Source organism: Dromaius novaehollandiae, chromosome 2, assembly GCF_036370855.1.
Source record: "Dromaius novaehollandiae isolate bDroNov1 chromosome 2, bDroNov1.hap1, whole genome shotgun sequence".
In the NCBI taxonomy this organism is placed as follows: Eukaryota; Metazoa; Chordata; class Aves; order Casuariiformes; family Dromaiidae; genus Dromaius; species Dromaius novaehollandiae.
In genome coordinates, this window is record NC_088099.1 from 126,240,834 (window position 1) to 126,267,458 (window position 26,625).

Here is a 26,625-nt window from a genome sequence, read left to right on the forward strand (position 1 = left end):
TGCCCTATCTCTTGAGATCTACTGCAGTGCTTGTAGAACACTCCTAACCACTCTCTTGCTCAGTATAAAGAAGCATAATATGGAATACATTTGGCATTGTTCCAGTTTTTCAACCACAGCAAAAAAAAAAAAAACCAAAACAAAAGACAACAAAACAACAACAACCTAGAAACACTGGAAGACTTTGAAGAAGAACTGAAGTTGGACTACAGCTGCACTGTACACTTCAAAAAGTTTCAGTTAGTGGAAAGTAACCTCTCCATTGATCTTTGAGTGATAGTCAACAATTACAGCACATGACTCCAAGAGTATTCAAAGTGAGATTCCTGTGTCCACTTAGGTTAAGATCTGAGAGAGCCCTTGAAAAGAATAAGCTTACCAACTATTCCTGTCAGAAATATGAGAAACACAAGGAGAAAACATCATAACGAGTGCACAAGAGAGTGATGGGTCAAAAACAAATTCTAAGTGGACCTTAGCAGAGCTATGGGAAACTCTATGGGAGAGCAGACTATGTTCCAAGACAATCTTTTATTAAGGACAGGAGTACTCTAATAAAAGAGCTATGCAGCATCCTCCTGTGAGATGGAATATTCTGAGGCTGAAATCTGTCAAGTGCTCAGTCTGTGGTGTATACAGGTCTGAAAGCAACTGTAGTGATGTCAGAGACCTTATCAAGAATCAATTACAGGGTGTCTTATTGCTATGCTGCCACAGCAAGGCAGATTCCTCTTCTGTCTTAACCAGAACATTTGATCACAGTGAAAACAGCAGAAATATATTCACCAATCTGATGATGGAAGGAGGACTGCGCCTTAGAAGGACCCTGTGTGCTCAGGCAAATGAGAGTAGAAGAACTGATACCTTCTCTTCATGGTGGGAAGCAAGGAGATCTAAATCAGGTTGATCATACTCCCCAGGATCTCCAAGAACACTTTGGAGCACATCTCCGTGCATCAGTTTGCTACAGAACATGAGGCAAAATATAAATGAACTACTAACAGAGGAGTTTTTCCTTTGTGCAAGGGAAAAATCTGTAGGGAAATAATTTCCTGGCAGAGAAAACAAAACTTCACATAAGTAATGATCTATTAAATAGTTATTGAATTAGCTGTCATTGAATGTGCGTGCCAATTATGGCTGTGAAAAAGGAATGCTTTGCCTGAACTCCAAAGCTGGACCTCTAGAATACTGCTTCTGTTCCTCTTGAAACCAAAGCCCACATAAAATAAAGATGCCCAAATGAGCTTAATATCCTAACAGAGATACACCTGATATCACTGTTTTAGGAAGCCAGGGTAGGTGGAGGGACATCTCTTGTGAACGTTGAGTACCAAAGCGGAGGAATGTAACAGCCTGAAGAACAGCAACCTGCTGCTAGGTTAGAGTACACTCAGTGTAATCACATTTGGAGACAACCAAAGCAAAGCATGACACTCTCACTATTTATGAGAGTCTATTGGTCCTAAGAGAGCCAGACACTACTTTGTTGCGGTGGTTAGATAACACATAAACTGGATTCTGCCAGCATCTAGGAAAGTCCTCATCACTAGGGCAAAAATCATTCTACGGGCTTCCTTGGTCTATGATAGTACAGGTTAAATTTTTCAGTGTTCACTGAGACAGAGATGCTTGAACAGAGTCTGGGTTTTCCTCAGAGACTGATCGTTCATTCTGAGAATAAATAAATTACTAGGAAAAAAAAAAAAAGAAGAATCATGGAAAGATCATGTGGAAGCTTGAACTGGTAATTATCCACTCAAAATGCAAAACAGAGATAACAACATTAAATTTATCTTCTGTCAATGTAAAAGACATGCCCTCGGGAAATCAAGAATTACAGAGTGATCTCTTTCCTGAAGAATCCCAGAAAGTTGGCCATTCTGAACTTGACTGTCATCATTTTGAATCTGAACACTCAGGCATAAAATTTCAGTTTGAAGTACAGAAGAATCAGTCAGCTTCTCTTTCTCTCTAAAACCAAAAAAACAGTACTGAAAGAAGTGGTGTATATTATAGAAACTTGTGTTCTACTTTATATACCCATTTGTAGAGCAAGAGCAAGGAATGAGCACATCCTTTATCCATCCTCCAAGTCAAAAGTTCTATAAGCTTACATGATATGACATATTTCCTCCCTCATGCCAAATGCACAGGCAGACAATTTAAGTTCTCAGTTTTTCCACCTGCTAAGTTTAAAAGAATGAAAGATAATGCTTTTCTCAAAAACCTGCTGCATTCCACTGCAGACAAAACACTCTAGTTTGGAAGACAGTGCTCACAAGTAACAGGCAAAAGGGAATTCTTGAAAAATACTGAGGAGCCTTACAGACATTCCTGGCTGGTGAACAAACATTTCAGCTACGCAGAAGATATTTACAAAAGTGCTACAACAGAGCATCAGGTATCTGAAAGGAACAGAGCACAGAGCATAACAAAAGGCAAGCTGCGAACATGTTCTCTCTGAGCACACTGAAAAAGTTCTCATCTCAAATGGTAGGACATATATGACACACTGTCTGCATGTAGGCATGTTGGTTCTTGCTTGAATACAGGGCTGCATTTTTACAAATTGTAAATGCACACTCTTACATTGTAAGAAAGCTAGAAGCAGGTTTTGGATACGACTACTAAAGCATTTCATAATAAAGAAACTCCAAAAGAGTTCCACTTCTGCCCTTTTCAGTTTGACCCTTCAAGTAATGAAAATGCTCTGTAACTTATACACAAGCTACATTAAATGAGAACTTAACTGACACACTGAAAGCCTCTTCTGCTTCAAAAAAGTAGGTGTGATACAACCCAAGTAAAACAATAAAATTACATTAAAACAAAAAATCCGTTCCAGTCTTCTTCAAGAAATTTTTATGTGGAAGAACTTCACTATCTTAAGAATGATCAAAATTATTTTTATCAGAAAAATTATCCCAGCTCCAGTTGAGAATGGTACTCAATACGAAACAACGTGTTAGGTCATCTATTTAAAGTCTGATCACTGAGGATCACAAGCACACTGATAGGCAGAGAAACCTACTAAGTCAATTAGTGAAAGCCAGCACATGGAATTGGCTGCTCCCTAAGCCCACGCAAAGAGAACAATTCATGCATCACCCTTGATAAGAAACAGGGAGCAACTCATTAGGATGCCAGAAGAGGACGATTGCCTAAAGACTATGGGACTTTTTATGGGATACAGGGGAAGAAGATTTGGAGATCAAGTAGCACTTACTGGGGGGGGGGAAGGGGGGGGGTTGTGGGAACGTACAAGACATTATGGGATGCTGGGTAGAGCATTTGGGGATTGTATAAGACTGATGGGATGTTTGGAGGAAAGACCAAAGGCAGGGAAAGCAAGGGATCAAAGTGGTCTGGGGAGAAACAAGTGTGAGAAAATAAAGGGATAAGGGGATAAACAGGGCTGGTCCTGTGCATAAACAGGTGGCTGGTCAGTACACTTGTTTGGCCGTGCCCTGCACCTGATCACCGCAACCTGTCTTGTCTTCTCGTTAAACTCCATTGCTAACTATTCTCCTGGGTGAAAGGAGTCTCTGTTCTATGTGCATGTGTGTGTATGGAGTCTAAGTTACAGCAAGGCAATTTCCACCCTGCTCTATTCAATCTTTTTTCAAGGACTCTGCAGTTAGTTATGAAATGGGAAAGAATGCTAACCTTCTGATATCCCAAATCCATGAGGATGCATCCATTTCCAAAATCTTGGGCTTAAGAGATCACAGACATTGCCATTGGGGTGATTTTGTTGTCATCTTGGATGCAAACTGTTCTAATAGTAGGTAAAATAAGTGTTAAAGGAAAAGAAAAAAAACAGAAATGTAGGCTCCCTTTTCTTCATAGTTACTAACTTAGGTGGCTCAAATTGAGGCATCATTCTGTTCTTCCTTCTAAAGCAAACTGTCCAAAAAGAGTAAAGTGAAGAGTCCAGCAGCAGGCATAGCATTAGAGAGGTATGAGCACTTCTGAAATCATTCTTCACATTCATCTATTTTGTCTGCAATACATAATAGCCATGACATTTACGATGAAAGATATTAAATGGATCCAGGAGCAAGGAAGAAAAAAAGGGAGGAGAAAGACTATATGAAAGCTAGGAATTACGACTGTAATCTGCTTCTTAATGAGGAGATGGAAAAGCAAAAATGTTTATATCCGCATATTGACCTTGACTGATATCTGTCAAGTTGACCGTGTGGAGAAAGTGCAGTTGGTAGCATGTTTTGCAGTTCTAATTTCCTCAACAATCCAAACCAGTTACTTTGCTTTCTTTATGTGGAAGGGCAATGGCATGCAATCCTGTCCTGATACAGAGCTGGGAAACTGCTGAGACATGCATGTGGACACAGACTTGTGACTATCATTTTATTTATATTGTGTGACCCAGAGGTAGGAAATGACCTCCATTGTAGAACCGAGACATGGTTATTTTCTCCCCACAGACATGTGGGGAATGTGCCCTGTGTGCAGATCCATACAGCCACTCTATCTTTGCTTCCCCAATAATAATTGAAGTATATAAAAGCAATAACAAAAAATTTAAGGACTGAATAAAAGTTTCCTGCTCTAAGAATAGAATAGAAAAGACTCATTTGACTGGCTATATCACAAGATATGAATTCCTTTCCCAATAAATCTATATTTCGTAATCAGATGACAAAGTTCTGCAACACTAGAGAAAAATCATGAATCAGGCTTTAACGTGGAGATAATAGTCACCTGCAAGTCATGTACCATTCAAAATTCTGTACTCTCACACAAAATGTATCTTGAATTTTGATGCATATAGGATATTACAAGTAAATTTCATAAAATAACTGAATGTACAAAATATTTAAGAGTTCTTACATCGCATTTCAAAATGATCCTAGTATTCTCAGTTGTCACTGCTCAGACCATTCAAAAACATGACCAGAGGAAAGAACACCACTTACTAAAGTGGCAGGACATTGATAAGAAGCAAGCCAGTACACTAAATTCTCACTTACAAGGTAGCTAGTTAACTCACCTGGTTTCACAACTGTATTATTTTTCTTTTACCCTCATCTATCTTATTACATTACAATGGACAACAAAGTCTTTTGGTCTACTTAAATATTTTGGGTCACTCTAACAATACAGACTTGCCTGAAAAAAGCAAAGCAGTGGGGGTTTTCCACACATCAAATAGATGTTATCATTTCTTATCAATAAAGCAGCACATAGGAAAAAAATAAAATAAATGACTGCTATCAATTCCAAATGGAAACCTAAGTGGTGCACAGTGTTAAAACTGCAACCATTCACAGTGGCTGTTTCTACCATGGCTCAGTCAAGCCAACAGATTTCTGTAAATGTGTATCCAGAGCCTGTTCAGTAGACAAGAAGCAGTCACTTCAGATTTTTCTCGTGAGGCACAAGGGAACTGACCTTGCAACACTAGAAATGTTCCGAATATATTTAAAAAATAGCTGACATTTTTCACCTGCTATAAATAAGTGCAAGTTTTAAAGTGACATTTATACGAGCTGAAGACTAAAGTCAATGAATTTATACTTTCCACAATGGACATTCTTTACAGAAAATGAAAATGCAGGGACATTATGACCTAGATTGTACGACATGCACATTGTATATAGATGTAACCCAACCCAAGCTGAGAAATTGTTCTGGAGATGTATATGCACTCCCTTTCCCTGCTTCCTGAGAAAAGCTACCAGGAAGCTGATAATCTTGAAGGGTGCAGTCTATGCATACTATATGTACTGGAGACAGATGCCCATCAATTTAATAAACCAAGTCCCTGTAGATTTTATTAATTAAAATTATATTTTTCCAGATTTTCTAGAGTTTTTTGGTATTGTTAACTAGTTAAAGGTATTTTTAATAGTATTTAGGACATCCATTTCATCTATCCAGTTGCTAGACTGCAGCAAGTAGGTTATTTTCAGTTTTATGAAACAAAACAAAATTACTAACTTGCAGTGAAGCCTCTGTGCTTTGGCCAGGTGCATCACAGGTAGGAATAATGCAAACTATAACCATTATTTAGATAATATGCCACTAGCTTATTGTAGAATAATGGTTTTTCTTTTGGGTGAAATTGTCAAAAACCATACACAACACTTTACACAATTCCAGTGACACAACGCTAACTCTTTACTTACAGCTTAGACATTACCAACTCATTTCACAAAGGGTAAAGAGTCTTTACTAACTCTCTTCTGAAAAATAGTCCCAGCTTAATCTTTTTAATTGTATTTTTAATTTTGTTTATTCTGATATAAATTATGGTATACATAAAGTGTTAGTTATGGATTAGGACCTGCATGCTCTGTAATGAAAGTATGGTCCTTAACAGTAAACTTGTAGACCTACTTTTAAAGAGTGTGAGTTTATATAGAGAAAAAAGTTTCATTCTCACAATGCTGCCACATTTTCTATTCTTAAAAAGTAAAAAAGGTCTGCACCTAGGTCTACCAATTTTGTTCAATAAAAACATAAGCTACACAATGGCATATCTTTCTTTATAATAATTCTAGGTATCTACACCAAATTAATCAGGAAAAAGCAGTGTTTTTATTTAAACCTTCTTCCACCCCATTTATAGATCTACTATAGTGTAATTAGTGGTGTTTCTATAGTCAAAACTAAATAAAATCAGAATTATTCAGGCTTCAGAGACAACATTATATTAAAAATACCTTGCATATTGCTTGTGATAATTTTGCTATGAAATCTTTTGTCAGTCCTATTTTGTGGCTAAGCTGTATTAAAGCTTTTACGTACCTTCTTTTCAAGTTCTGTGAAATCAGATTTAAGAGTGACAAAGGCGTCATGCCAGCAAGCTTCTTCAGCTTAGGCACATTCTGATTGTCCAATGAAGGCTGCCTGTGCTGCTGAACAATCGTCTTTAGGTCTGCCAGCTGTGTATTTAAATAAACAGAAAAGACAGATGTAAGAATAAGTAATGATCTAAGTATGCTACAATAAAGTTAACCTTTCTGCCCTTCTCTATAGCTGCTTTACCTTTTAATACATATTTACTTCTACCAAAGTCTTATTGTTCCATTAACTTACACATCATGTGCACCAAAGAAATCATTTTGTAGTGAGCTTTCTAATATATTTTTAATAAACATTTCCTGATATATTATAAAATTTAAACTGGTCAGAGTTATTATCTCATCATTTAGCAGTATTCTTACCTATAGCATATCAAAAAAGTGTTGCCAAAAGATATTTGGCTAACTACTATATTTAGATTTTTCCATCACTGAAAGACAGACTTTAATAGTATATATTTTCTCTTCAGGAAACAATTTGGTTTTTTCTTTAAAAAAATTTCCTATTTTTGTTTTCCAACTTTTAATACCTTAAATTCATTTTTAAATATTTTTACATTTGTTTTTTTCAAATTCCTTTCTATTGTGCAACAAAAGAACTATTCTTTGTGGCACTCTCCAGTCTGCAAAGGTCATTTATTATGAAGCTTACTGTATACGCCTAATTTTATATTGCATAATAAATCTTCAGCTACCCCTATATATGACAACTCTGAAGGTTCAATCAGAGGTTGGATATATCAATGTTTAATGTATCTCTTAATAAAAAATTAGCACATGTCTTCACTGAAAATAAATGTTCTTGGTTTATGTGGTCTGCTTTACAGGACTATTAAAATGATTTTTATTACAGTGTTAGTATTCATATAGGCAGAATAACAAAGTTAACTATTAGGCTTAACAAAGCAAAATAAGCACTGAAACATGTCTGCTTGCACAAGGAAAATATCCTCAGTCAAACAGTGGTAAGGAACAAAGTATAACAAAATTCATTACAAAGAAAGCAATATCTATCTATGTAAAACAATCATTTATTGTAATATAACTCAGAAAAAATGTCATCTTTAACTCTGTTTTATTGGGAAAAAATTGTCCATGTGTTTTAACTAAGACAGTGACCAAAAATTGACAATTATTTATTCTAAATGTTGTATTAGACCAATTAATAAACCTTTGCCTAATATAGCAATAAGCTTTGTTTCTGTGTAACAGCTTTTGTTTTAAACATCTTGGATTTAACCACTAACGTTCAAGTCAATAGTTGATAGTCAGTCTTCAAGTAAGTTGGAATTAAGAGCAAAACCAAAATTAAAAAGTCATTTGGACTTCCTGGAATAAAATCTTGTTTTTCTGTAGGTCAGAAAAACATTCAACAGATACTGCTTGAAAAAGGATTTACAGCCAAACATTTTAAAAGTGCTTCAGTTTTGGTTAAAAGTATTTCTGCTTTTATTTGGATATTTAAAAATAGATCAATACTGATGTAAGTATTCTTAATGAATCTACTGCGCAGATTGTGGATAAATGAATTTTCTTCTTTTGTACTATCACTTAAAGAGCATATGAAAAGATAGCATTTTGATGAAATGAGATGAATCTTATATTCAGCCATTTCACACAATAAAACTTCTCATGGTTTCACTTGTGCTGCAGTGAATTTACTGTAAATTCCACCAGTGTGACAGATTCAATCAGTCCATTTGTTGAAATGACAGGCCATATTTGCAGCACCAAATATTTCAAGAATCACTAAAGATATTAAAAGTGACAAATAATGCAAAGAGCAAAAAGAATTTCATTCTAGCTCTACAATAAAATTCCACAGACAAAAAAAAAAAACGCAGTCCATACATGTTGTATGTAAAATATGTTACGATAACATTATGATTAAATGCACTATTTGGCAAAACCAATATTTTTAACGTTTCTTTTTGCCATCAGCCTGATTAACCATTCCTCTGGTATTTACTGATCTTTTAAGAACTCTAGTAATTATTCCTTGAATTAGTATTACTACAAGAAAATAATCTATTAATTTTTTTCAATAATTTCTCTTTGCTACTTTGAGTGTGAATTTTACTGTCACTTTCAGAGAGTGGGTTGTGTCTGTGTAGAAGCTGTAAGAAGTTATCTCTAGGAGAATATGCATTCGCAACTGGCAAGGTTATAACTAAAATTGTGTTTATCTCAGGAGTCCATCATGGGAAGATGCTGACATGGTGACTTATCCAGCATAACATTTAAACATATACTTAACTACTGGCTTCAAAACAGTAGTTTACCTTCTTAAAAAAAAAAAGAAAAAAAAAGAAAAGGTGCACAATCTTAAGCACTGTCTTGTGTAAAGCACTATTGTTCATAATCAGGTTTTATGTAGCTAAAATATACTTGAGAACCTAGGTTTATGCATCCGAGTTTAAGAAATACAAACACTTTTCAAACAAAAATTTTCTGAAAATGACTTCTAGCAAAATAATACATTATAGTTATCACTAACAAACACATTTCTGAATATAATCTTTAAGCAATATTAAATTTTGTGCATTAAAAGCTACATTTTTCAACTCTGTTGACATTGTCTCAAAATAAGAACTCAGTGCTTCAATTTCCTTTTCTCATGAAGAGGGTTTTTCTCAATGGAGTTTTCTAACAAAGGCTAATTTTACAGTTTTAATTGTTTTTTTCTAAGACATTTGAGCACACTAAAAACCACAACCAATCAAGAAAAGGAGACTGTGAGTACCATGACCATTTCTAAAAAAAAATTAAAAGACTGGTAAATGGCAAGTCAATTAGCAACATTTTGCAACAGGCTCTATTGGAAAACTTATTTTAACTTGCTCTAAATAGGCCTTTGAAAAACCTTTGTAAAATCTAAAACACAAATACTGACTTCTTTTCAAGTCAGTAGAATTTCAGAGATAGTAGCAATGTTTACCTTGCTAAAAAATTTTCCAAGTCATATACAGCTTTAAAATTAGTTGAAGCATAGATATTGGCTTATTTATATTTATAGATCTGAAATAAAGTTTAAAGATCTGAAACAAAAATGTCAGAATGCTTAAACAATGCGTATTGCACACTTTTTACTTGAACTCAAGATATCAGGACACAATGAAAGTGACAGAAGAAGAAAAGCTATGTTCAGTCCAAAGTTCCTTTGATTCTGATGCAACTCATGAAATGCTGGTAAAATACTTTTTGTTATCCAGACAGAGCATGATACCTTCCTTCTGGTAAAAAAAAAAAAAAAAAAAAAAAAAAAAAAAAAAAAAGCTACATACACACACACATATATATGTATATATGTGTATATATATGTATATTCAGGCAGATTAGCCATATAAACTACTGGTTTCATAAGCAGAAATATTAATGAAACCTAATTTCCTATAAAGTTTTATCATTTGTTACCTACTTCATTTCTTCAACTCCACTGAGTGGGAGCAACTACTGCCAGATGAAGTCTATCACTGCCATGTTGACAGGCAAGCCAGCCAGGTGCTGCTAAATGGGACACGTAACAGCTCAGTTAGGGGTAGCCGAATCCAGTGGACGTTGGGAATTTCTCTTGTCTGATCCTGACACAGGCGAGGCTGCCACAGCTCCGTGTCCTCAGGTCCAAGCAGGAGCAGGTATTCCCAGAAAGCATCCCCAGCACACACGCACGCACACACACACACACACACACACACACACACACACACACTGCAAACAATACACACCTGGCCAGCTACACAGGTACACCATGGTGGGGGCCTTTTTTGGCACCCACTTCAACACAAGCAGCCCTCACGTAAGCATAAACTCCACCAACAGCCCAAGCCTGTTCCTCCTCTCTGTCTTATCAGGGCTGAAGTCCATCAGTGGGATCACACATGCAGCATCAGTCTATCCTATAGCTGGCCCCTAGATCCTGGTTTCTTCCAGTTGCTTGGCCTCCAGCTCCCTTGGATTCATGGTCTCACTCCAGTGGCTGGCACTCAGACCTCTATTCCTACTTCTCAGCTGGTCTGACTTACGTTTGCTAGTTCTCTCACACACACACATGCACACACATTACAGGTCTCTCCAGTAAACAGCCTTAGACGCACAGTCTAAGCTGAGTCCCTAGACCCTGATCTCTCCACTTGCTGGCACCCAGACCCCTGGGTCCCTCAGATTCACAGTGTCTTTCTCTAGTGGCTGGCACTAAGACCTCTTCCTACTAATCAGCTAGTCCAGCTTGGAGTTTGCTGGCATTCACATGCACAGGCTCAGGATAGAGAGTGCGCCTACACAGGACAGTTAGAAATAGGATTTAATACAAACACAGGATCGACTGAGGTGACCAAATGCAGGGCTCAGTCAGACAAGGATGATGGACAGTACTTCCTTACACATCAACCAGCTTCTTCTTCCTCCCCTTCCCTCCACTCTAAAAGTTGTTCCTGCCAAATCTACCTTGATGCCTTCCTTTCCTTGTTGTTGCTCTTTCTCAACACATCCCATTATAAGTTTTACACAGTCTCCAAATTGTCTTTCCTCTGTTCCAAAATTATGTTCCTCTTGCATATCACAAGTCCTACACCCCTGTAGTGCATGGCACTCCAGGGAGATTATCTTTGTTAAGTCATCTTGGTGGATGTCACCAAGGGACAGTGGGAAAATCGTTCTCTTCTGATGCTTTGAGGAGCAGCCGGTTCACTGGGCTCCACTGATTTACAAAGATTTCTCTACCTATTTCATTGCTCCTCTGATCCTCATCAGGTCTTTGTGTTTAATCTGCTTACTCATACTCAGATGACCTAACAGCTACCTTTCTCTCAAAGGGAGTTGCATTTTGAATTTCTTTCTGCTATCTACCTGCTGTTTTTCACAAAACTTATAAAGATCAAATTATCTTTCAGATTTGTATCTAACTTTTGAATTTGAAATTATTAGAGGAGGGATTGAAAATGTGATCACATATGACAGAGGCTTTGAGCATGAATAAGGTCAGATTTTATAGCAGTTACACATGTTTTGTTAACTTAGATTTTCAAATCTGTTGAAAACTTTACTTGCTGTAAAACCTGATTTCCTTCATGCCCAAAAGCTTGGTCATTTTTTACAGTGACAAAATGAAAGGTTGTGAAATGAGCAAGGGAAGCCTGCCAGGAATTTTTCATGTATTATTTCAGTCATTATTTGCATCTAGTTTATTTATAACTAATCTCCAAGTGTTAATCACGACAGTTAGGATGATAACTAGGTATACGAAGAGAATTATCTTGTTACTTATCTTGTTACTATCTCTTAAGAAGAACTTGACAAGATATAAACACGAGAATTATAATTCAATAAGAGATTAAATAATAACATGCAACAGGGTTAAATGTGCACTGCCACGTTATTCTCAAAAACAATGGACAAAAGAAAATTAAAAAGAACTTAGAAATGCAAAGAAAAAATAACATTAAGCATATTCTACAACACCAAACATTTTATGATCTAGGTGTCTCATCCTTTTCACAGTAGGACAGTTTAAGTCTTAAATTGTAAGAGGGGCAAATGGTGATCTTCCTGTATAAAACAATTAGGTATTGACTGCACTACACTTCAGCGGGACAAGTGACAAAGAAAATATTTTCTGTAAAGGTTTAAGATCCTCAAGATCTTTGTCTCTGATGTGCACCTACTTTATCTACATCAGATTTCCCCAGATTAAAATGAAGAGCTGACATAGATAATCATCTACTTAAGTGAACTTTTTTCCCTACATTCTCTACTGCAAAAATGCAAATATCTATGTTATTTGCAAATTCCTCAACCACATTTCATGCTGTCAGGCATGAATGCCAGATTTAACCTCCGTTTTCTAAAATTTTTTGAACAATGGTATACATAAGTTCCAAACTCAAGTTCATATGCAGATTGTTATAAATTTAATATGAGGGAACTGGGATATGACAGACAGCTAGCATGATTAGATTTTGCTGGAACTCAACTAGTTAAAATAGTGCAAAAAGACTTTTTTTTAGTGTACTAGTCTGTATCATCTAACCATAAGTATTGAAAAAGTTTGTTACAATCATGTTGTCCAAAATTACTCTGATCTTCATTACAGACCTTAGAATTTCACATCATGATTTGTATGTGTTTTGTAGTTGCTGTTGGATACAGATGGTCAATAAATATAATATTACTTAGCAGAATTCTTAAAATCAGAGTCGATATGAATAGTTCAAGAAAAGAAAAAACCTCTCAAATAGAAACAAAGAAGGTTAAAAAAAAAAAAGCTGTGCCAATCTTTAAGCCTGAAAGAACTTAAAAGAAATCAAAACTGGCCCCATTTTAAAGCCCAATGGGCCTCTAAGAACCCTTCAGAAAATCTACAGCTTTCTCACACAGACTATCACAGTGTTTACCAAATTACTGAAGTATTAATTTTTACTGTCCGTAAATGAGTACAGACCTCATCATATTGTAGTTAGCAAAGCACTTAAAAGACGGCAAGTCACTGTGACAAACTGGAAAATGAACTCAAAAGAACTCCACACAAAAAAGGTAATGTAATCATCACAAAAAGTTTGAATGCTGGCATATCTTACTTTAAACATAAAAAATGAAAGACATTTCTAGTGAATTCATGCTGTCATTTGTTACTTAATTTAACTCATTAATTTGGTCAAAGGAACTATTCAGAATCATAGAAAAGTCTACGTTGGGAGGCACCTTTAGAGATCACCTGTTCCAAACACCTGTTAAAAGCAAAGCCTTAAATTAGATTATCAAGGGCCCTGTCAAGCTAAATCTTGAATATTTCCATGAGAATATTCCACCACTTTTCTGGGCAACGTACTGCAATGTTTGATTTTTCTCAAGGTGAAGAATTTTTTTCTTATATCAGCTGAAATTTCCCCGAAGCTGTCTGTGCTCTGTGCTTCTTTTCCTGTCACCATGCATCTTTGTAAAGAGAGTACCTCCCTCTTCCTTACCTACACTTAAACATTGAGATATCAAAAGACTATGGTTAGATCATCCCTGAGCCTTCTCTTCTCTAGGCTGAACAAACCCAAATACTTCAACCTTTCCTCGTATGTCAAGCTCTCCCACACAGTAATCGTCTTGGTGGCCCTCCACTGGACCCTCTCCGATTTTCTAATTTCTCTCTGGAGCTGGGAAGAACCAAAACTGGACCCTCTTCCAGGTGTGGCCTAACAAGCATCCAAGTAGAGTGGAATAATCACATCCTTTGACCTTCTGGCCAAACTCTCCCTGATGCAGCCCAGGACATAGTTTTCCTTTATTGCTGCAAGGGTGCACTGCTGGCTCACATTTTGCTTGCTGTCCCCTGAAACCCCAGGTCCTTTTCAACAGAGCTGTGCCCCAGCCAGCCAGACTCCAGCTCATCTTTGTTAGAAGTTAAACAATTCTTGTTGGCCCAGTCTTCCTTCATTCCCAGGTCTCTCTGTATGCTGGCTTTTCCATCTGAAGTATCTACCTCTTTTCCCAGTTTGCTGTCATCAGCAAACTTGGTGAGGATCCATTCAATACATTCAATACATTGCTCAACGTATTTTTTGTTTATACCATTAGGTTGTGTCACTTATGGAGTACAAATGTAAAAAGGTCAATGTCATATTACAGAAAAAGTAATAAGTATTTAAATAAATAAATAGATAGATAGATAGATATAAAAAATATATGTAGGATTCCCATTTAGAATATACCCTAACATATATCCTCTAAATATTAGAATCTGATGAACATATTCAGAGTATTCAGACATATTCAGACATATCCAGACATTCTCATTTTGAGTATGATCTGAGAACAGAGATTAAAGTAATCTCAGCATATTCTCTCTAAAATACTTCTACTTCTTTAAGCAAGATTATAACATTGAATTATGAAAGACGCTTTCAATGCTGTCCTGTTCCATTTCTGCAATCTCTATTCCAAAATGATTTACTTACTATGCTCACTTCCCAAAACATACTTTGAATAATCTGAATGATTATTCAAAGTGTGTTTTGGGAAGTGAAGATAGTATCAATACATTATAATTTTCTCAGACAAATGGGTAGGAGAACTGACATAGTCACATCTCTAGGGAAATTTGAGATTATTTTCTTAAGCAAAGTATTCCAGCATTTGTCTTGCCTAACTCAACTCAACTTTGAGGAGAACAGAACTGGCCATTTATTTCCAATTCAATTTTTATATGCATCAAAGCTATCTTTAGGCATAAGCCCAAATTCCTAGCACTCAAATAATCAATCCCATTCTCCACTTCATATAGCTTGCTGTTTCTGCTTCCCAAGAAAAGACTAAAGCGTGTAGGAAACAGCTGACAGTGCTCCTCTCTAACCCACTTACTTCATCATCAGCAAAAGTCATGAGTCCTGACATTTAGTGATACTGGCCTATTCTCCTTTGCAGCTCTGCTTCTTCCCTGCCCCCTGACCATAGTAACCTTACTTCAACTAGCTATAACCCAAGAGCACTGCTGGCCTGGAGGAAGAGAAGAGAAACTCTTGTCCTCATCTGCAGATCTCTCTCTGATCCTTGCACAGTTCCCCAAAGCCCCTCTGGCTGTTTCCAGCCTGTCACTCTCGCAGCTCTCACTAACCTCTCCCAAGCCCTCCTTCCCCATCCATTACTTCCAAAACCCTACTGCTCCCTTAGGTTGTGTTTGTTTACTTTTAAGAGTCTTGAGTTCCTCTTGTCACGTGTATTTCTGTGATGTATGTTATTATGCTTCTCTGTTCCCTCGAGTTGACTTCTGTCAATTCTGGAAAAGCCCACTGAGAAGAGGTGTGCTAATATCATACCAAAGTGTATTTGAGAACTGATTTTAACATATAATTTGTGTAGAAGAGAATACTAACTGAACAGAAAAAGATACTATGATATGGGTAATCCCACATGGTGCTAAATCCTCTTTAAAAAGAGACTTTCTTTTATTAGTTTTATTTTTTTAGTTCATCTTTAAAACACTTTTTTTTCTTTTTCTTTGGGTATTTTGTAGCCCTTAATACCAATCTGATTGATCTTGATAGTTCTTTTAACTCATAACAGAAAACTAGGGCAAGTCAATTTTTCAGCAAATCTTTTACTCATGAAAAAATGCAGTTTGGAGGTATCTAAAGTAATTCATAAATTAAGTTCTAATACAGTGAAGGGTTTCGCCATCAACTATGAAGAGGTTCAGAAATCTCATAACTATTTAATTTAATTTGTTCAGGACAGATTCCAGGAAAGAATTGAAGTCTAATTTATAGACGTGAGGGACAATAGGAACAATACCTTCTCCTTTATGTTCTGCACTGGCAAAAATACTTGCCTGTGCAGCAAGAGACTTGAATGCAAATCCTTTCTGTACTTGTTTCAGATGGTGGATTAGAAAGTTAGTGCAATGGCAGGTAGCAGAACTAACATTTATTTTTCATTTTCTTTATTTGTACCATATATTACACTTCATTTCAAAAGCTGTTGGCTGTACAGCATATAAGGTAGCCTAACTATTCTCTCCTGACTGCTGCACTCCGAGTGAGACCTTTCTGGAGAAGAAGTGAAGAAAAAGGAAGTGGAAACATAGGAAAGACAAAGGGATTGCAACTTTCCTGAGAAGATCTGAGCATGGGAATTCTACAAGCCATCAAAAGCTGATGGACTGGAAACCAGCCTAGAGGAAAGAACCTACTCTGCAAGGAAAGGGTAGGGTTTCGTACAGGTTTACATACAGGTTAGTATTCATACAGGTTTAGTATTTTCCTTGTTTAGAGTGTCATCTTGTTTTAGTTAATTAGTTTGTGTGGTAAAAAAAAAAATAAAGACATAGCTCTGAGTATTAGACTACTTAGGATATCTTCTGTGGATTTATTTTAAAGAAAAGGTGGAGCAATTCCACTTCAAGTCTGTTCACTTTCAGTCACACCTCATCTCCTTAGCTCCCAATAACTGCTACAACCTCTGCAGTGTATGCAAAGGAGGGAAAGACATCATTGGATTCTCTTCTTCAATTTTGCCAATATAGCCCTTTATTTTTTCTCTTTTGAAAATAAATAAAATTTTAAAAGCCCATAGGAAAAAAACAAAATATTTCTTTTAAGTCCAGCAAAAGTTTCCTTTCCCCTACAGTATTATTTAATTATGCAAGGAAATTAAAAATGGTTTTCGCTTTTTGGTTTTGATTCAGCAATTAGACCAAAACTTAGACAGTTAACAGAGACCTAGGTTAACAGTTTATTTCCATCTATCTGATAGCCTGTACAGTGTTTCAATCTGCAATGGTGTAACCTAGGAGTTAGTCAAGCGAATTAATGAAGAACCCTAGTGAAAACCCACACAGCTGTCTTATCTGGGAAAGACTCAAAATTCCATTATTTACATGCAGGGCGTTGGGTATTTTTGCAGGATATATTTTTTTTTTCTTTGCAAGATGACATTTTATCAGCACAGGATATGACTGACAAACTAAATTAGTATTTTGTATCTGATTCTTCTGCACGCTTATAAATAGGAATCCAAAAAGTTGTAGTAACGTGAGCTTCATGGCTGCATGTATACAGTCCTTTATATGCAAACATATACAGTTTTAATACTCACTTTAAAAATTGATATATTTGTCAATAAACTATCTTGATTTGTATAGCAACATATTAGCACATTGAAAAACATATATTATTGAAAGCTTGTATTAAACAATTAAAATAATTATTCTTCTCTCTGATAACTCTTTACTATTGTGAAAACCCTGGGGAAAAAAAGCATGTATGAAGATGAAATCCTGATTAGGCTAACCCAGAATAACCATTTGTTAAGTTATGATTATACAAATAGTTTAATAAACTTTTATAAATACGTAACTTGTCTTAACTATAACATCATTGCCATTACCTATGGGTCTGTAATTATAGCAGTCCTTCGGAAAAGGAATTATATCTGTAATACAAGTATTTCATAGTGATCACAGAAATAGTTTTGCCACACTAGTCCTTCAGTCATCATAATGACAAATAAAGCAAAAAGCAATATGTTCAATAATCATGTGGGAGAAATTTAGATCTCTAAAAGTTGAGCTAAAACTGTGAAAAAATCTTAGTTTTACTAAGATTAACAAACAAAACTGAAAGCAAAGTTATTAAATTAAAAGTAAGTTTTTAAGCATTCTAAGAGTATGTACAAACTTAATCTCCCAATGGAAGATACTGAATACAGGAAAAACTGTCTGCGTTAAATAACTATTGGACACATAAACTGTATATTGTATTGGAAATATAAATCAATATTCTGGACAGATTCAAAATTTATTTCTGGATCCAAAAGTGGTATTGTTATCTATCTATTAGGTAACTAAAGAAAAGTTACTGACCTTTCTTCAAGTGTTTCTATATAGACTTATACCATTGGTGCTTGGTTTACGAAGTACTTCAGACAATGATTTTTTGCCAAAAGTATATTTTTAGGGCACATGATACTCTTTCTTCCCTTGTGCAATATTTTTTCTTAAGAGCAAGGGCTTTCCCATTTCCTCTGTTAGGATACTTGGAGCTGCTAAATCACGTCTTAGTAATTCATAGTTGTTCACTTCTTTCCTCCCTCTATCATCTTGCAATTTTTAAATTACCTAATTTGTTTTTTCTTGTCTGATACCTCATACTTAACAGGGTCTCTCATATTTCAGTATGATCTCCTGTATGCTTGTGGTTCAGTCTTTGAACCACTGACCACTTACTCATTGATGAATTATCCAAGAAAATGTCTTCTTGACTATCACTTTTATATTCTCCCCTGCATACCAAAATCATCTGAAGTTCTGTCCCAATTTTATCAGAATTCAGTTTGAGTCAAGATAGTAATTTACCTTTTTGTTCCCTCTACTTGACCTGTCTCGAAAGCCAAAGTGACTATATATCCTTTGGACAGCCATGTCTTTGTTTTCTGTTTTTCCCAAAGAGAGATCAAAGGACATGGACATCTCTAGGAAGATATTGTTCAAAGTGATAACAGAAAACATGATGATTTGCTGTAAGGGAAATCTGCCAGAGAGTTAACCATATTAGCATCTTCACTGAAGATTACCTGTGCTACTGAGACTGGCAGAGTGGCTACTTGGAACTGCATATTCACTTCCACCAATTACTTTGCCAAGACAAGACATTCAAAGCATGCATTTGGTAGAGCTGTCCTATGATTCTTTTCTTCTAAGAAGATTTCAAGATTCATTTCCAGGTAACCTTCACTACAAAGGAAATATACTGCTAAGAATAAGCCACATACTTGCAAAAAAGTGCTTCCATACCTATGAAGAAGCACTTGAAAAAGAAAGGATACTTATCAATTATTGCAGCTCTTCAATTGTGTTGCTCATTTATAAATTCACTACCAACCTTTCTCTTCCTCTATTTTTCTGAATCTCTTTCTTAGATACTTCCGAATTGCCAGGAACAAATTTTCTATTACTCATTAATTTTTTATTATTACATACAGTTTGAAAGATTAGACACAACCTGTGGCTATTAATACAAAGTCAGAACGTGCCTGCAATGCAAACTCCAAGAATGTGAATATATAAATGGACAAGCATTCAAAGGACTTTGCTTATGTAAAATCATGATCTCTTACAAGACAGCATTCAGCAGTTAGTCTGTAGAAAAGCCCCCATCAGTGAAATGCAAATTCAGAGTTCCAAGGATAATGTGGAATCTTAGTTCAGCTTTTCACTAAGTGGAGATCTTTCCATTTTTCTAGGCCTTTTTCCTGCTGAACTCTTAAGAATTCTAGGAGAACCTGTTCAGCGTATCTGAGGGCAAACCTCACAGACAAACTATTTACTACTTCTTTGAGAATAAACGAGTCATACATACCCATTAGGGCCAAGGTCCAACTATAACTGCATTATCTCATTTTAAAAAATTGCTTGGAAAATACTCTACATTAAATAAAAAAGAAGAGAATAAAACCTAAAGAAAACAGCAATAGAGAAACAGTTTGTTGTGCAGGAGTGCATAAACTGATGCCTTAGGCATCTCATCTTAAAGATGAAGTAACTGCTCCAAAGGGAGGTTAGGAAGAAGATCATAAAGCCCTGGGTGTGTTGACAATACTTTGTTGTTGAGGCAAGCTCTGGGCTGAAGAGTAGCTTTCCAAAGCTACAGAGAAAGACTCTCAGAAAGAGAGAAATACAGTGATAAAAGGGTAGAATACATGGCAACACATCTCTCTGTGGGGGGAAAGCAAGATATAAGGACAGACAACAGATGAAGAAAGTATTAAAGCAAAAGACATAAATAGTTTCCTTTGTCACATTTTCTGGCAAACTGTTCTTCTTTGTCATATTTCCCTATTCTCTTGCCTAACCAACAGAAACATTCAAGAACAGACAACAGATGTAATGAGCTGTAACCACTAAAGTTGAATTTCTTTAATGTGCCTTTTCTAGAAACCTACAATCCAAGAATTATATCCTTGGATGAAGGGTGATGCAGCTGTAAGAATTTTGTCAGAATGAGGAAATATGTGTGCAAACCTGTATTAAAGCCTAAACCTGTCACTGCCTGTAATGCTGAAATATCCTTCAAGGATAATGACTTCGGAATTCCAATGACCAGATAGCTTACATGCCAAAAATGTGCTAGAAAAGGGGTTTTAGTGGCAGCCCTCCATTTTTAATAGGTATGCAAATATCTAGGCAGAAATAATTATGCATCATTTTCTGAAAAGTATATACTACATCCCATGCTACATAGAAGGAAATGATTTGTTAATCATTTAGGAAGACTTACATTCATAGCTACTCTTAGTTTATCAAAATTATATTACAAATTCTATCTTGTCTCTCTCAACCTAAATTGTTGCAATTATTAGTAGAACTACTATTGGTTGTGCTAAGGCAACAATCAACTGTCAGTCAGAATCAAGACATTTTGGCTACATCCATATCAGTAAATTAAACATGCCAGGAACTGTTCTTTGCCACTAAGGTCAATGGTCATGGGTCAGCTGTGTCCATGGTACGTAGACTGCCTACTGGAAATGAGCCGTTCCCCATACAGACTTCTGAACCAAGCCTGAGAAATATTTGGGAGTGCCCGGGTAGCATGAGATTCCCTATTACTGTTACATTAAAAAATATAGGTGCAGCCTTTTATTCTGGGCTAATATAAACATTACAAAAGTAGGCATGATTCCTGACCAAATTAATCTGTAATCCAATTTGAAGTTAATCATAAGTGAATGTGATAAATAGGAGAAAGAGAGAGCAAAACACTCAAATTAAAATATGACAACATGAATATGCAAGCTGTAAAACTTGATGGTCAAACACAATGCAAAGATCTGGATTCTTGTCAGGGAGACAAGAAGGAGAAGGGAGGGTCATTTATCAGCTTTCTTCTACTGTTGCAAAATTTAGCAATCACTGACTGGTCAATTTATTTAAAGATCACAGTAAAGTGGGCTAAGAGGAATGAGTTTAAGGAAAATGAATCCATGAAGAACGCAGCATGTTTCAAGATTATAACGGAAAAATAGAGAGACAGCCTATGAAGAAGGAGACAAATACTTTTCTAATTAAGTTTTACATCACCGGAAGAAAGGAGGAATTTGAAATATGTGACAAAGAAAGTGACACAGCAAATGACAAGTGACAGAAATGTGAAAAACCCACAAAAGTCACAGCAAAAATTTTGAATTTCATGAGACAGAAAATGAGAAGAATTAAAAGTGACATGGTCCAAATGATGGAACAAGAAAAAAAGATCTTAGTGCTTTATTTTGAAATGTTTGCTCAGTGAGACTATCTTAATAAAGAAGAAAATAAAACAGATGGCACAGTCACAGGCATTTGGAGAAATTTCTCAGAAATTTGGGAAAAGAAGTTGCAGAAATAAATAGCATGGATAACTTAGGGCTGTGAGTGAGTGGATTAAAGTTTGTGATGCCAGAGAAAAGAAAAAAGATGGTGAAGTGAATGAACTGCTTTGAACTGATGAAAAGAGAAAGGGAGGAGAAAAATTAACATAGCTGAAAGCATTATTTCTGACCATCCTGGATATGAAGAATCCACAGAGTAAGACCTCCTACAGAAACAGATCTAAGTGGTAGATATGAGGCTTAAAAATGGGCCAGATAATTAGAAATGGCAAAGAGAAATAGGAAAGATGAAAAAAGACATAGGCCCGTGCAAATATTTGCAGAAGAAGGGTAAGGAGAGGGAGATGGGCTAAGAGGGGAAGGGCTAAAGATCTGAGGTGTAAGGAGTGAATACAAACTAACTGAATGGAGAATGCAGGTAAAACACTGAGAGCCAAACAAGTGTTAGGCAAGCTGTAAAACTCACAAGCTAATTATCAGTAATGCAAGAATCAGTAAGCAAGTCAGCAAAACAACTATGGAAATTATCTTACAGGAGAATAACAAGTTGCAAGTTAATAAGTGTCAATAAGGGGGATAAAACAGATAGCTGGCTTGGTCAGTCAGTGATAGTCAAAGCAGCTGGACAGCAGCTGGGCACCAGATGTTGAGGCTGCCACTACGATCTAACTGTACTGAAGTTAGGGACCTATATCAATTTACTACAATGCCTTTTGTGTTCTGTGTATGACTAGTAACATATCAAAGGCTTATGGACCACATTTGAAGGAAAAATAAGTGCTGCATACGTAGACAGTGTAGTCATCTTCAACACAGACTGGGAAAACCCCAGGGAATATTTTAATAAGGTGATCACTGAATTACAAGGGGCAGGTTTAATCATAAATCCTCAGATAGATGCCATGGCATAAGGTAACTGAATATCATAGATGTATCAAGATGAAAACCTCAAAGAACCATTACAATTTTAAAAGCTAAAAAACTAAAAAAAATATGCAGGTACACATTATAAGTTGTGTACATAAAATGTTGTAATAATGTGTCTGGGTTTACAAGACTACATGAATAATGATTGTAACCTAGTCCAAAAGTATGGTAAGACATTATATGCCCTCCTTCCATATAGTGCACCATTTTTTAAAATTGCATTTTTGAATTTTTGAAAATGCATTTTGAAAAATATTTTACTTTAACATTTTTCATAGAAATGTATCTTGGACAAGTGGAATGGTAAAATTACCCTCAAAAATCTACTCTTGAGAATGAGCTAAAGAAAATTTTGTTCCAGGGCTCAAACATGAGTATTTGAGGATTTTTGTGCTTAACGTATGTGATATTTCCTTATCTGTAGAATGTTTTATTATTTTCTTTATGGTTAAAATAATCTCTCTTTTAAAACAGATGGGAGTGTCACTTCAAGAAACACTACTGAAGATTCATCAGTGTGATGCAATACTTCTACTATTGTACACTAACACTTTTTGGTTTACTACTTTTCTCCAAAATTCACAGTAGTATTATTAACCGTTGTAATCTTTGCTATCTTCAGTTTCTAACTGCATGATTTTCTGAAAGTGTGTTTACTGCAAAGACTATTTTATAACTACTTACTGTTTCACTCCCTAGTTCTACATAACAACCCCCCCCCCATATTAGAAGACAATACAACATTTTCCTTCGAACAAAATTATTGTGACTGAAATTTAGAGAAAACTAACATTTTGGAGATAATTAATCAACAGTTGTAATAAGTCATAACAACAGTTTCAAATATGAATACTTAATGCTGTTAATCAGCCGTGGGGAAAAACTATGGATTTGGCTGAATAAATATTTTTCACTAGATCAGTTTTCAAATAATTCAGAGCACACAAACAGAACATTTTCACATAACTTACTAAATTAAAAACCTACTATGAAACATAAAAGTAAACTCTTTTTTAAGTAGTCGCAGTCAATAGTTGAACTAATTGAAAACCTTTAAATTTAGTACAGTGCAGCATGTAGTCTCTATCTTATTCTGCCTATAGATCAATAGGTCATTCTCAGTTAATTAAGTGAAGGCATAATCAGCTTAATTTATGTAGTTCAGGGCAGTTACTGATATCTTGGTACAGTACCTGAACATTTGGCCTGCCCATTTAACTAGCTGGATATACCCAGTTCATTCTGTAGCTCTTCAAATTCAGCTCTTCATTTTTTATCTCAGATTTCATTTTATGCAGTTCAGTCTGGAGCTGGTGACTCTGATTTCTTGAGGCTAGAGCTGAAATAAACCCAGAGCAAATTAAAGGGTTAACAAAGCAATAAGATCAGAGTATTGTCACTGAGAGCATTTTATGCAGAAAAATCATAAAAGGTGATAGTTCCAAATAGACTAATTGTAACATTTAAATATATAACATATATAAATAATGTAATACAACACACAAAGGAATAATCACAGACAAACAGTTAGAACTGAAAAGCATAAATTATGTAATGAAAAATGGCTACAAAAGGTAAGAATTTTGCAGAACACACAGTGTACAGTGCAGTACCTCAGTAAGATATCTTTTTTTCAGTTGCAGAGAAAGTGTTTCCTTCTGCTGTCTCTGTAGCTCATCTTCTCTTTTCTGAGGCTGCAAGTTTACACACAAAGACAAACCACAATGTCAACCAATTGGACCTCACTTAAGGAACCAAGGAGATCGATTCGTAAAGCAAAGGATGAACAGGACCCCATTTCTGAAGTACGTTGCTCAAACTGCTCTTTCATTAAAAGATGCTCTTTCTTATTGATTTTGGCTTAAGTAATGAGAAAGCTTATCCAAAAATCTTTAGCATTTGGGCTCAAGTTAAGGAAATCAATAGAGTCATTTCCCATTTGAACTGCGTATGTGAGTTTTATGTACGAGGGACAAGACAAAGCCCAAATCGGATAAATCGATAACATTGTCAATAGAACATGAAGCTGACAAATGGCATTTTTAAGCAATTAAAATGAGCTGTAAACATACAGAGGCTCATCAATTACAGTGTTCTGCTATTAACAGTTTTTAATTTATACAAACATTATTAGGAATCCCAGGGAATAGAGATAACAAAACATGTTTCTTGCTACTGTTTAGAGATTATGACAGTAAAGCTTTTCTTGTCTCCATATGTAAATCTTCCTATGCTCATGGGAAGAAAGGGATATATTTAATTAATCATTGAATTCCTATACTATCATGTCTACCCATGTAATATACACAGCCGTCACAGTCCATGACTACATTTTCTTCACCCAATCTGGAGTACAAAGGCAACTGAAGTATGCAATTACCCAATAGTACAAGACATAGAGTTATAGAAATGTTGATTACAAGGAACATCTAGAGGTCATCTACTTGAACTTCCCACTCAGAGCAGGACCATAACCAATACTAGATCAGGTCAGCTGTGGCTTTCTCTAGACAAGTCTCAAAACCTTCCAAGGATGGAGACTCCATCACCCAACTTGGTAAACTGTTCCAGTGCTGCATGACCCTCCCAGTGAAGTAGTTTTTCTACTGTGCAGTCTGAAGCTGAAACTTGTTGGCTCCATCATCTTTATAGTTTCCCTTCAAATTTCACAGGCTGTTATTAAAGCTCTCCTCAGCCTTCTCTGCCAGGCTAAGCCAGTCCCTCTCTCAACACCTCCTTGGAGATCATGTGCTCCAGGTCCCTAACTTTGACAGCCCTCTTGGATCCTCTCCAGTTTCTCAACATCCTTTTGAACTGAAGGGCCAAAAGGAACAAAGTATCTCAGTTATAGCCTCTTCACTTCCAAGTTTAAAGGAACAACTTCCTTTGATCTGCTCTCCATTCTTCTTCCAATGCAGCCCAGTTTGCCTTACTTCTGATGAGAGCACACTATTTGTTCATATTCAACTTGAAATCCACATAGCCTCTGCTTCTAGCAGAGCTGCTACTCAGTCAGTCAGTTCCCAGGTTGTGCTGACACACCAGCTAATCTGCCCAAAGTGCAGAATTTGGCACTTCTCCTTTTCAACTTCGTTAGGTTTCTGTTGTCCCAGTCCACAGGTTTCTAAAAGCTCTACTGTCCAGGTTGTCCCTTAATCTTCCCTTCCCAATTTCATTTCATTTTACAAATTTGCTGAGGGTCCATTCTATCTCATCATCCAGGTCATCGATGAAGATGACTGAATAATAATATTGATTGGCTGCCATGTGGAAGTTGAACCATTAATTACTATCCTCTAAGTCCAAATCCTCCAAACACTTCTCTCCTGCCCAAAATGAGTGTTAGCTGCTTGTATTTCATCCTGGTGTCTATAATTTGGAACAATATCAAGCACTGAATTGGCACTGTATTGCATACGATCAACAAGGAAATAGCATAGCCTGGGGTATGCTGTCATACTGAAGGCACATTACCTTCTTGCACATGACAGCAAATAAAGCAGATGGGAGAACCCAACCCTGAAGAGAAATACATAAAATACATAGTCAGTTTCTTCATCGGTACATTCTGGGATTCAAAGAAAAAGAAAAAGAAAAAAAAAGAAAAAGAAAAAGAAAAAGAAAAAGAAAAAGAAAAAAAGAATAAGAAAAAGTATTCAGCAGAAGTTTTCTTTCTTTCAGAACCTAAAAATATAATCCTCCAGAACATACCAACCCATTGATGACACTGATTTTTTCTGTTTTTCTAAAAGCTATAAAATACAAAAATCAGCCATCAGCCATGAGATCCCCACTACATGCATGATACAACCAAATCAAGAGATTTCCTGAAAAGCTGTGAGGTATTGGTGAAAGCTTCCCTTCTCAATGCACTTTCACAAGTAAGGGAGATACTGTACAAGATCAGCCAATGGTAAACAAAATTACAGATTCAAGAAATATTGATATTTTTTAATTAATGGCTGTCAGCAGCTTCTAATTTTTCAGAGATGCTCTTTCCTTGATCCAGTGAATGTCTTCT

General features: G+C 36.0%; 1 long non-coding RNA gene across 1 annotated transcript; it reads right to left on the minus strand.

Annotated features, from left to right (window-relative positions):
- Positions 1-6,787: 6,787 nt before the first annotated feature.
- LOC135327349 (uncharacterized) lies at positions 6,788-24,300 on the minus strand. The gene is made up of 3 exons (XR_010387464.1): positions 24,218-24,300; positions 23,798-23,943; positions 6,788-6,914 (listed from the first exon to the last, which is right to left on the minus strand). It is a non-coding gene; the product is annotated as an uncharacterized LOC135327349 (long non-coding RNA).
- Positions 24,301-26,625: the final 2,325 nt, after the last annotated feature.